The sequence below is a fragment of the Podarcis filfolensis genome (genome assembly GCF_964270895.1).
Source record: "Podarcis filfolensis genome assembly, chromosome: 5".
Taxonomy (NCBI): Eukaryota; Metazoa; Chordata; class Lepidosauria; order Squamata; family Lacertidae; genus Podarcis; species Podarcis filfolensis.
The window spans coordinates 78,710,296-78,723,801 of NC_139608.1; the positions used below are offsets into that span (position 1 = coordinate 78,710,296).

The window sequence follows — 13,506 nt, forward strand, 5'->3', positions numbered from 1 at the left end:
GATCCACCCTCTATTGTGTGGGCAGGGCCTACCTCGTCCAATCCCCTGGCAAAGCCTTCCCAGGTGGGATTGGGCAATTGGCTGAGGTAGGCGGAGACCTCCAGGTATCCAGCCTGGGGAGGGCAAAGCCAGACTGGAGCAGCATAGGGTCTGGGGGGCTGTGAACAACCATGCAAAAGACACCCCCCATTTGATGTGGGGAGTGGTCATTCACCTCAACCAGTGCCCAAACACTAGCCAGAGGGAAAAATATATATTTTATGCTTACAGGGGCCACGAGAACATTAATTGCCAAAAACTGGAAAAAAGAAATAACACCAACAAAAAAAGAATGGCAAGATAAATTGTTGGATTATATTGAATTGGCCAGATTGACAGAAGCTATCAGAAGCCAAACAAAAATTTCAAAAAGACTGGGGGAAATATAGAGAATATCTTTAAAAGCAGTGCCCTCAAATTAATACTTGGACTTGTTTTGATTAACTTCCGCAAAATAAATGAAGGTATGTAAGTCAAAAACAGAAAGAAAGAGAGGTAGTAAGGAATTATGAAGGAAACAGTTTATCAAAAATGAAAAGAGAACCGTGTTGAGGGTGAAGAAAGTCAATTGGAAAAAAAGAAAAAATGAAGTATGATATATATATTGATGTTCATTTGTTTGCATAAATGTTTTAGCTGTATTTCTCTGTTTTTTTGTTTTTGTTTTTTGTAAGTTTTAGTGTTGATTATGTGTTGTTATTATTATTATTATTATGTTTAATGTGTGTATGTGTGTCATAAAATAAATTGGGGGGGGAGAGAGAGAAGAAGAAGAAGAAACAACAAACACTACCTGAGGCCTCCAGCTGGCCAACTCTGACATAAATGGAAACTAAAAATTACACACAGATCAAAATCTGTGTTGGTTCGGGGGGAGAAATCCAAAAGCCACAATTACTTCCAAAGTTCAGGGTTATTTTTCTTGGCTTTTGTGGTTCTAAACTAGACCTTTCCTATTAGGTACATAATGTTGACTTACAGCTGCAACACTCAATAATAATCTGCTTGTATGTCAGTCAGTGCAATAATAGATTTTTAGCTACCTTTGTTACTTTCCGGTATGTTTCTGAATGACAAATCCATTTGTCGCTGTCAAATAAATCCAGTATTCCTATTGAAGTATTTAAAGCCACTCAACGAGGAAGGCGAAGAAATCACATGCAATTGTGGTTTTTTAAATTACATTTTAGGGGAATTATGCTAACAACCCCAAAATCCATCAGCTAATGGTATGATATTATAGGGCTATAAGGAGCTTCTTCATAGTGTCTTTCCACCTTCTGCCACTTTTAGAACTAGGCATCTTCTATTGGTGTAGATGGCCAGTTGAAACAATAGTTTATACTATGATGCAATGAGTGAGGGTGGTGGTGATGATAAAGCCCCTGTAAATGTTTGGTTAAGCTCCCCTGCTGAGGTGAGCCATCCATAGAAATTCTATTTTAATAAGGTGATGGAATTTTATTTGCAGAGGATGGAATAGCTCATCTCTGTTGTGAACAATTTTTGTTTGAAGTGAATGTTTGATTATGCATTTGGATTCATTGTAAAGTGTTTCTCTAAGATGCTGAAGTTTGGTCAACAAACAAATGTTTGCTTTGGCATATCAGAAAAAAATTAATGATAAAAACTGTTTTCTTGATGGGAAGACTTAATTGGAAACTGGTAATTGATGGTTGAGTGATAGGGGAAAACCTCATTTTGTCTAGAATTGCTGCTTTGTGTCAAGTGTGTGTGTGTGTGTGTGTGTGTGTGTGTGTATTCCTCTCAACATCAGTTTTGTAATGTTTATTTTTTGCCACTGCTGCTGGCTTTTGTCATGCAAATACTAATCTTGTAGGGAAATGTCAGCCTATGCATCTTTTATACAGGCTTGATTTATTTCATGTAATAGAGAGTAACGTGTCATTCTGTTAAAAATTAAATGTGTTTTTAAGGCAATGCTCAGGCTTATGCAATATTCTTAAAGGAACACATTCCCAATGCAATCCTTTATGCGTCTACTCTACTCAGAAGTCAGCCCAAGCCATTGAACTAATTAGAATTTCTTCTCATGAAATTGTATACAAGATTTCACAATCACTTTTATTAGATATCTTTCTCCCGCAATGCATTTTTCCAAAGCCAAGTCCTGTTCTGCACCCCTTAATATGTAAGACTCCAGGTCAAACTGGATAAAGCTCTTGAGAGACTTCTGAGAAAATAACCTCCATCAACGAATGCTGAATGGGCGTGAATAGGATAACAGAGACACACCCCATTCATTATTCTTTGTTTTTCTTTTGTAACCAGTCTCAATCGTTGATTCAAATTTTCATTTCTTTCTCATTACCAAAACAAAATACTTATTTATATTGTGAAATTGAAAAAACAGAAAAGGTGAAATGGTCTGGCAATTTTCTCCACCAAAAAAAGAGGAAACCTCTTTAGTCTCCATCTCAGTCCTCTAGGGGAGTGTGTATTAATCAATAAATAACCATGTGCGCAAGGTGAATTACATGTGACTTCCCCATCCAATCAGCATCACCCATCCCTTGGGAGGGTGCTGATTAGGCAAGAATGACCCAGGTGATTTGCCTTACCTATAGGATTAATTCATGCACAATTCCCAAAAGCTCGACCATGAGGAAGGGGTCCCATGTCAGTGTGTGGAGGGAAAGGCAATGGGGTCTTCATAGAGTTCCTTGTGGAATGATATTATGGTAAAAATGTGCTAACTTGTATTTAGTAAGCCTCAAGTTTTCATAACTCATGTACGTCCACTCTTATGAACCTACTTTTATGTGGAAGTCTAGCCACAAGGTCACTTCCTGGTGGAAAATTCTCCGTTAGTTCATCTTTAATAGTAGCCAGATGGGTGTGAATCTTTCCTGTTTCGTCTTGCAGCGCTACATACTGCTGGGCAGAGTAAAATAATGAGTATGAAAAATTATTCACCTTCGTGAGTGAATAAGGATTCCTGTTCAGGTGCCATATATTCACTTTCAGCCGCGTACCATGGACACATATGATCTTGTGCAAGGTTGTTGAGAATAAGCATTTCCTTGCATTTCAAAAACCTGGTCAAGCAATCAGCACAGCAGCAAGGCTCACTTTCCAGAATCCAGATTTAACCCTCTCCACCGGAGAGATCCATTCCTCACCCACACCTCAATTGCTGTGCACCTTCTGTAGCTGTTCACGCCAAGAGGTGCTGAACTGCAAATAAGGCTTCTAATTCTTCAGAATCAAAGGCTGCCTCGGTAATGACAAAGCAAACACAGGGTAATTTTAGTGGCTGCCAGTCTTGTTAGATGATTTTATACATCACTTGAAGCCCCTGCATTAGTCTGTTTAGAATGACATGGCAACTTGTGATTAGATAGTAAATTTACTGTTTGAATAGGACGAGCGTCAGGAGGGGAAAAGGGGGAAAAAAGAAAAAAAGGAAAGAGGCCAACAGCCGAGTTCCAATTTCCAATATAGTCTGGCACGCTCCATTGCTCCTGAACATCTCTGAAGCAAAGCACTATAGTTAAGCTCTTGCCTGGTATGAAGGGCTAAAATTCACAAGAAGAATTGGAAGCGAATTATCACCAGAGGCCCAACTATTCACATTATTTTCAGCTTTGTCCCTTGATGACAAAATATGCTTTTGGTACTTCCTGATAATGGAAGGAAACGCAGAAATAGAGAAACAATTATTCCTACCTCCTAACTGTAAAAATATTTACATTTCCAAGAATGTGTGGGTTTTTTTAAAAAAATGTGAATTTTTCAATTTATGTGTTACCTTGTTAGTTTTATCCTGCAGCAGGCTTGATGTCTGATGGCAACATGCTTGATGTCTATCCCCAGACTCCTGTTTATCTCACACAAAACTCAAGAGAGATGGTGATTTGCTCAAAGTCAACCAGTCAGATTTATGGCTAACCTGTGGGTTAAACCACTGAGCCTAGGGCTTGCCGATCAGAAGATCAGAAGGCCGAGCTCCCATTGCTCGGTCCCTGCTCCTGCCCACCTAGCAGTTCGAAAGCACGTCAAAGTGCAAGTAGATAAATAGGTACCACTCCGGCGGGAAGGTAAACGGTGTTTCCGTGCTCTGCTCTGGTTCACCAGAAGCAGCTTAGTCATGCTGGCCACATGACCCGGAAGCTGTACATCGGCTCCCTTGAACAATAAAGCAAGATGAGCACCACAACCCCAGAGTCGGTCACGACTGGACCTAATGCTCAGGGGTCCCTTTACCTTTTTACCATTTTAACCTTGTTCTCCCCAATTCAAGTCCAACATTCTTGTCGCTGTGCTACTCTGGCTCTTTAATACTTAGGACCAGATTCAACCAGCTGGTACCTTAGCAGAAGCCAGTGCAAGGACTCCCATTAGCACAACAGGGCTTCCCCTCTGGAAGGGAAAGAGTTTGGGTAGATTTGAGGGGTTATTTGATAGGTTATTTGGAGTGTGTGAGGAGAGGGGAGTGTGGCCTTTTCATTTCAATGGGACAGGATGGAATGGGAAGGCAGAATCTTGATTGGAAAGTTGCTTTTATTTTATATTTTACATAACACATTTATTTTTAAGCTGTCAGCATTAGGGGGTGTAAGAAAGTGGTAGGAGAAGCCAAAGAGAAGGAAAGGATAATTGTTTGTGTTGTTTTAATATTATTCTATGCTACTTTGCAAAATAAGCATCAAGGCAGCTTATGCAATAAAAGAATAGAACAAATTTCATAACAGAAAACATTAGCAACTCTAAAAACAATAAAAATAAAAGAGGAGATTAAAAGCTAGCAGCAATGAGTTTAAACATTTAAAAAGCCTGGAAGAATAAATGGTTTTCAGCTGTCACTGAATGTAGGTAGTAATGTAGGTGTCAGGTGAGAATTTCATAAGCAGGGACCACCACAGAGATGAACCTGTTCCCTTTATTCACCAGCCATGTTACCACCCACCCTGTTCAACAGAGATGTAGCTTGGGCTTTATTTTCAACCTCTGTCTCCTGTGTTCCTCACAACCAACCTTTCAACAAGCAATGTTGCATCTTCCTCCAAAGCATTGAAAATAATATGGCCTTGCATCTCTGCCCCATCAGCAAGAGCTCCGCTCTCATTTAGTCTACTGCAAGTTTCTCCTCCCTTGACTTCTATTCTCTTGCCTTGCTTCCCTTTTGATTATCCAGCCCTCTCATGCTAAAATCATCCCACTGGCCCTGAATAAATCCCTGCACTGGTTTCCTGACTGCTTCTGGATCCAAGTACAACAGAAATCACCAATGAGGTCCTCTAGATATTGTGGACTATGACTCCCATAATTCCTGCCCATAGACCATGCTGGCTGGGGCTCATGGGAGTTTGTAATACAACAGCTGGGAGGCACCATGCTGGCTATCCCTGTGGTACAGTGTTTTCTAAACATGGGTCTCCTGCTGTGTTTGGACTACAACTCCCATCATCCCTAGCTAGCAGGACCAGTTGCCAGGGATTATGGGAACAGTAGTTCAAAAACAGCTGGAGACCCAAGTTTGAGAAATGCTGCTATCGTACAAGCTGCTTGTCCTTGCTTTCAAAGTCTTCCATACCCTTGTCCCTCATCTCCCCAGTCTTATTCTCAATACACCCCTGCCTCTGACCTTCACTCCTTGATCTCTACCACCACCAGTTGCTAAAAGGTCTCCTGCTTCTTCAAAAGACTCTGTTATTTCTCCCTACTACCATCCCACCCTTCAAAATGATGGGCGTTTTACTAGCAAATGTAAAAATACCACCCCGACCGGGGTGTCTCTCTCCCCCCACCCCCACATTTTTGTAGACATTTTTCTTCTGTGTTATTTTTGATGATTGGAAATAGCAGTAAGCCCCTGCTACCCTTTCTCTGCCACAAAGGAGGTCAGGAAGTCTCGGAGAATTCATTGCCTTGCTATTTCTGCTACAGGAAGCTGCCAGGCTGGCCCATTGTTTTGTAGTTTTTAACCTAGGTTCTGCATTGAGCTGAGCATTTTTACAACCCAAGCCTTCACTTAGGCTCATGAGCAGGGTAGCCTCTCTTCAGTAGCCCAGTCATAAATGAGCCAGAAGCTATAGGAAAGGAAAGGTACACAGAAGTTTTTACCCATATAATTAGGAAATCACTAATGAGAGTATGGGAGAGATACAAAGACTTATTGAAACAAAAGACTCCTTGGTGGCTTTCACCACATGAAGTGTTACTGCTCAAACTACTTGGAAAGAAAGGAAAATGGCTTACATATGCTGACTTGTTATAGGACCAAGATGGAAAATGGAAATAAAGAGATTATGATGAGATAAAATATCATTTTCAGAGTTGGTTGCACTATCGACAATTACATGAAACAAACAAAGAAGACAGTAAGAAAGGATTCAGTTATACGATATCCAAGTTTCAAAGGGAAGTGGTAGAAGGGAAAGTTAAATTATTGCGTATAGCATCCAGCTAGAATGGGAGACGAAAGACGAAGAGGTGAAATCAGTTATGATTAAATGGAAAGGTTATGGAAAACTGACTTAAAATTTACAGATTGCTCCTTGTTGAAAGAAAATTATATGAAGGTGATGTATAGATGGTATATAACACCAGTGCAGCTAGGAAGAATGTATAAAACCAGTTCAAATGTGTGTTGGAAGTGTAAAGAAAAGGAAGGGACCTTTTACCATATGTGGTAGGATTGTAATGAAATTAAAAAGTTTTGGGAAATGATATACAATGAATTGAAGAAAATGTTGCATCTAACATTTATTTAAAAACCTGAAGCATTTCTGTTAGGGACTGTAGGAAAAGACCTGCCAAGGAAATTGAAAAATATCTTCATGTATGCGACAACGGTGGCAAGAGTCTTAATTGCACAAAGATGGAAGAACGAGGAAATCCCGACAAAAGAACTATGGCAAGAAAAACTGATGGACTAAGCAGAATTGGCAAAATTGACACACAAACTACGGGACAAGGATAACTGTGACTTTAAAGATGAATGGGAACCTTTTACAAAGTACTTAAAGAAACAACAAAATGAACTGGAATCCTTGGCAGGTTTTGAATAAACACTCACAAACATTTTTTGACAATAGCTAATTGGATAAATTAAGGATCTATACAATTTTGTAACATGCAGAGAATAACATTTGTTGATAAACCAGAGAGAGGAGCTGAGGGAAGTCTGGGGGGGAGTGGAGGGGGGTTACTTTATGGGGAGGGGGGAAAACAGGGGAGATTAAGGATGATATGTTTTTTTGATAAAATGTCTTGACAGTAGGGCTTCCAGAGGTCCCACAATGCCTGACAACATCAAATGTACATATTTGCTAGCTGTTCAGAAGCACTGCTTTGCCTCTATGCACAGTTTGTCTTCTTTGTGTGATCTCAGCCAATAAGGGAACACATTGTGAACAAAGCCCTCTCTTTGAATAAGAGGGGATAAGAGGGAACATATTCATCTATTGCTGAAACCACCTGGCTGAAGTGCCTGTATTTCTGCAGTGGTTACAAGGAGTACCAGCCTTGTTTTATTTGGCAGTGAGCCAATGCATTTCCTTCCCTTCCACCACGAACAATTTTGCATACTGTTCCACGCTCCCTCCCAGAAGGAAGGCGCAAAAGGGAGCACCTTTTCAGAGGTCATGCTAACTTTTGCAAAGTTGAGTTCTCCTTTGCATTAGCAGTTTTTCCCAAAAAGGAAACTATCATGGGGGCTACACAAGCACTGCCATAAACCTTGGTTGTTCTATTAAGGTGCCACTAAAATATCAAAGGGACAGCTTTGAAGTCATGGCATCTGTGGCCCATGTCATGGCCCACGTTATCTCACTTGCTCTGTTACAAAGGAATTACGAAGCTCCTAGACAAGGTATGAGAAACCTGGGGCCCTTTAGATGTGATTGGACTCCAACTTGCATCAGCCCCAGCTAGTATACCCAATGGCCTGGGATGATGGGAGTTTTAGTCCAGCAGTGTCTGTAGAGCCACAGATTCTGCACCCTTTTCCTAAGCAAACCAGGCCCACTCATTAAATAGAGTGCAATTTTCCTGAGAAATCCTTCCCTGGCTTAGAATGGAAACCAAATTCTAAACATGTGCAAAGAGCTCTGGAAGATGTTTTCCTGGGTACCTAAGTTTTTAAATAGGGATATTAGGCATCCTGGAAGTGCATGTTCCTGGAAACCTTGCATCCAGGACACTTATGAGCATGCTTAGCAGTATTCCATACACACAGAGTCTTCGGATGTATCGTTCCCAGGGTGTCTTAGATTCTTTCTACTCAGATGTCCTGGAAAACTGCATGACCTGGGATCTCCAGCACCTAGCACCCTGCCGTTTCATTTAACCAGGGACCAAAGGGAAAGAGAAGTCTCACAGGGATGCCTCCTGGTTGCCTTCACTGCTAGGCATGTTTTGGGTGAAGGGAAGGTGGCACTGTGAGGACAGAGGCTCAATGGGGTTGACAGACACATAAAGGACTGCCAGTGTTTTAAGACCATGTAAAATGACATTTGCCTAGCACCAGCTTCATATAATGTAGGCAGGTGGTTAAAAAACTATCCTATTTTCTTGGGTTTTAATCAACACACTGTGGATGGTTTTTTGAGCTGCTTTGGAACTGCTATCATTATACTGTGTATAGCTATGTGTTGTATTCTCTGCTTTATTGAATGTGTACGTAGTCATTTTACAGCATTTATAATTAAGAATGAAAACAAAAGAGAGACACATAAAGGTCCCCTCATGCTACCAATAATTTTGTTGAGAACGCAATAGAGTTTCTGGATTTTGGAATTGTGCTTGGGGAGGAAACCAGAAACATTTTTCTGGAAGAAAAAACAACTTGCATTGCTAAACAATCCCTATACTTGTTCGCTTGGATAACTGTCCCATTGAGCTCAATGCAGTTTGCTGCCTAGTAAGTGCACTCCAGATCAGAGCACCCTTCACACATGAGGGGAAGACCACATGATGAAGGGAAAACAGAGCCACACCACTGCTCCTGCCACTCAAATCATACAGCTTCCCTGGTCCTGCCTCCAGTGTCCGTGTATTGTGAATGTCTGCAGGAGTGAAGATTACACTAGAGGGCCCCACCTCATGTGGAAAGTCTATGAGCACAGGCTTCACCACTGTTCAATGTGTGTCCAAAGGAGCTGCATGACATTGTGTGCCCTTGGAGGCAGGGGCAGTGGTGCAGCCCAGATGCCCAATAATCACTTGAAGCCGCCTTTGCATATTTAACATGTAAAAAGAGCTTTAGCTGAGCCCAATTCCGAATCAAGCTGAGAGTTTGGCCTTCTGTGCCCATTTCAGCTGCAGCCTGATAGTGAAGAGCGAGTGACAACATAGTCCGGGCAATTTCTTTTCTTTCTTTGCGCAAACTGGTTTGCTTAGCTGTGGCAGAGGCTTAATGTGTGCAAAATGCCTGGAAGACACAGGCTGTGATTGTCACAGCCATCTTTGGAAATCTCATCTTGCAAGGATCACATCCCTGCTAAGTGCATGATTATTTTTCACCCGCTCGAGAAATCAAGAAATGCTTTAGGCAAAATGACCTTTCATGGGAAACAGAGCTTGCTGGCGTGTATGTGTAGACAGAGAGGTAAAAGCATAGCTATGGATATTTCCACCTATGTGGTTTTCACAGTGCAGTGATCAAAACGATTGTTGCAGTTTGTATAAGCATCATTATCTGCAGCTGGCTTAATGGCTCATCATCATGCTCCCCTTTCACAAGCACAGACGCTTCCCGCCTAAGAGCTAACACAAATGAGTGGAAGACCCGTGGATTGTATTTGTTGCCGGGCTGGGCTATTTCTTATACTCAGACCATATTAGTATGAAGAAGAAAAACCAGACAAATACCTTTTCCTCTCAAAGGGAAAAACAGAGATATCTGTCAATTGACTTTACCGTAAGTAAGATGCTCCCTCCACACCCTAAACTAAGAAGGAAAAGCGTCTCAGGCTACAATCCTATACATTTGACTCAAAGTAGTATACCATGACAATCAGCGTTATTGTTCTTCATTCAAAAGCACACATCCATCCTTTGGGAGATCAAGCATTACTGGGAAGCATGATCCTGATGGTGTACATCAGGTGTGTATGGGGTGTTAGGGGAGAGGTGGTACCTCTGATGGGGGACATGTCCTCCTTCTGAGGAAGTTTGTCCACTTTTGGTCTCTACCCTGCATTTAGCTCTTACCTGTGGCTTCCAGAAGCTGTCAGCGTGCAACAGCAGCCACAGTCCAGGAATGGCTTTGGCTGGCTAAACCAGGTGAGGGTAGCCAATGGTCTCAAACCCTTGGTGAGTCAGGGACTTCTCTGCATGTGAAGACAGGCTCTGATGGATTGAGTGGACAAGGCCAATAGTGGGTCCAATGGTCAAGAAGGCAGTTTCTGCACATGATACAGAGGGTAGTGGGAAGCAGATGGGACCCGTCAACATGGGAAGGTAGCCCACCTTGGAGAAGGAATACTCTGCTCCTAAACCTCCGCTGTCTTGTGGGATATCTTCTGGAGAAGAAAATGCTAAGGAGTAAACCCTACACAAATCTGGAGTAGCGTGCCTCTGTTGATGATGCCTTGTACACCTACTTCCAGCAACTCCTGCGGCCAAGCTGGTGCTAAACTACACGAGCAAGATTGAGAACAGAGTCTTGTCATCTAGGCAGCCCAGGACCTCCATAAACACTGCGTGGGCTTCTGCCCTAGGGAAGTCATTTCACTGCTGCAAACACAGGAGTTTTGACTTCACTCCCAGGGTTGCAGTCCATTGTTTCTCAAGACAGATGAATGGTCGCAACGACGACAACAACAATATCCAACCACCACCACTGGTTATTTACAGCATCTCTGTGCCTAGCAATAAGAATGTTCAGTACTTCTGCTGACTATCTGTAGGGACATCTACAAACCTGGTGGGTGAGGACAGCAATAAGACAGTACGGTCCTAGTTCTGCAGCTCATCCTCAAAAGCAGAGGGCTAGCCCAATGCCCATGTGGCATGATTAGCTCTCTCCTTTCAATGGATAGAAGGGAATATATCCCCACTTGAAGAGAAAAATCTGTGGCAGCATAGATAGATTGCTGGCCAGGAAAGGAAACCAAGCAGGGAGATTTGCCTCCAGCCTGTCAGCTCCATTTTGCTGGATCTCATGCCCAGCAGATCTCCTCACCCAAAAGACATGGAGGAGCCCAAGCCCCTAGGACAGGGAAGCGACTGCAGGGCAAGGCTGATCTGGAGGGACGGTAGAAACCATGTACTAACTTTTTCATGATAAATGTTACCCGCACCTATTTTTTCTAAGTCAACCTAATTTACTGAGCCTCTGTGCCATAGCCCCTTCCTCGCTCCTAAAGGAAAAGGGGGGGCTGATCTAGGCATTTATTACACACACCTCTGTATGTTGTAACAGGACATTACATCATAAGATCTGAAAAGTAGACGATGGAACTGCCATCATTTTACATAATCTGATCAAGATATATTGTGGGCACTCTGTTTTTCTATTTCTTCCTCTCTCTTTCACATGCAGACACACAGGCAATGGTGAGGCCGACTACTTTTACAGGAACAAGATAATGCCACTATCGTGTAGGAGATTCTCTGGAGCAAGGAGTACCCAAGAGGGCAGGAGATAACAGAGTCATCCAGTGTAACTCTACAGATGCTATTTTGTGTGGAGCATAGATTTCAATCTCACAGAACATATTTGTTGTCCCACAGATACCTCCTGCACAATTCATGTTGGTCTCTGAGGTTTGCTATCAGTTTGTGCCACACCATCAATGGAATCCTGTTGCTTAATCAGATAGGAGCATCGCTCTACCATCCTCTAATGTTAAGATTTCTGAAGGTGTGTACACTTTCCATCCATTCACATTAACTACCCATTTAGCATACATGCAGAGTAGGTAAGAAGAGTACTCTCCCCACTTTCAATCTATTAACAAAGAAATCCTCTAGTGTTGCATCAAGTGAAGAGATGGTTGCCTTTTGGATCACTTGCTTTCTCCCTAGGGAATACTGATAGTGTTTCTAGAGCTGACTGAAGATGCTTTCTCAACAGCACTTGATGGTTAGGAGATGTTTATTTACAAAGCAAGCCACCTCTGGCCAGGGAATTGTGGGTGGAAGCTGCCATACAAAGCTATCAGGTGACTGGTCCATCTAGGCTAGTACCTGGAGATTGAACCTAGAAGTCTTTGCATGCAAAACAGATGCTCTACCATTGAGTTTCAACCCTACAACCAGGGTACCCCTACTGCAAGAAATGTGTGCGCATAGCCCCTCAGCATCACCCCACAATTTAATGGGGTTTTTTCTTCTTTTGACTTGTTCAGATCTGTAGAGGCATGAGGCTCACAGTGAACGCAGGCACTTTCCCTGTCAAGCATTCAGTACCTTGGACAGCTCCTGTGAAACTCCCTGGTAAGTTATCTCTGCAAGGAATTAAGAGACAGTGGAAGTCTTACGCTGATCAGACCTGGACTGTGGTAGAGTGTGATTCCTTTTCAAAGCTTAACAACAACCCCACATAACTTGATGGGCACTATAACTATGTAATACAGTTCATAAGTCTGTTTACATCAGTAGCTAATACCAATTCTGCAGCATTTCAGCTGTCATAAGCCACATTTGCACCACACATATAAAGCTCTCATCAGAGGTGGATTTAGGGGAGCACAACCGGTTCAGTCGCCCTGGGCACAGAGAGTTGGGGGCACCGCAACTATGTGCAGAAGCAAAGGCGGGGGGAGAGACCAAATTTTGGTGTTGCACAGGGTGCTGCTGAAATTTGAGACCCCAAGGTCTGCCACTGCTCTCATATACCACTTTAACAGTTGCTGCTTCCTTAAAGGAATCCTGGGAATTTTAGTTTGTGGGGTTTTTTTAAAAAAAAAATGAGAATATTTCAATTGAACAAACTAAAAGTGAAAGTGAATAAACAAAACAAAACCCTGTAATTTGTTGAGTGCCAAGTGTTGGTAGGAGACCCCTGTGCCCCTCACTGAGCTAGTTTCCAGAGTGGTTTAATAACCAGTCCCACTTCATGGGGAACTCTACAAGGTGCATATGTGGTCCTAGAGTCCCACAAAGAAAGAAGCAAACGGAAATTTAAGCATGCTGAGAATCCTCTGTTGGATATCCTTAACCCACCCCTGAACTACAATTCCCAGAGTTCACTGGGGGGAGAGAATTACTAGTAAACCAGCTTTTATGCAGATACAGTTCCAGAATTTCAGTGGACCCATCGATGAACCCCAAGCTCAAATCCATACCTGCTTTGGGAATCAGAAAGAAATGCTGGGGTGAGGGCTTGTTTTTGATAGTAAAGAAAACATTGCACGTACTGCAGCCAAGTACAAAAACTGTGATCTCTATAAAAAAAAAGTTAATCATGGAAAATCCAGGCATAATTCATGTTTGTAAAAGGAGGGGGCAAAACCCGAGAGCTAATGAGAAGCAAATTGGCCAGAGCAAGTTTAG

General features: G+C 42.3%; 1 long non-coding RNA gene across 4 annotated transcripts in view; it reads left to right on the top strand.

The window, feature by feature from the left end:
- Positions 1-13,506, top strand: part of LOC310763039 — a 42,150-nt gene that overhangs the window by 27,239 nt on the left and 1,405 nt on the right. For all 4 annotated transcript variants that reach the window (XR_014548413.1, XR_014548414.1, XR_014548415.1 and 1 more), the window contains exons 4-5: positions 11,552-11,930; positions 12,360-12,447. This is a non-coding gene — a long non-coding RNA (uncharacterized lncRNA). The remainder of the gene's footprint in view (positions 1-11,551; positions 11,931-12,359; positions 12,448-13,506) is intronic.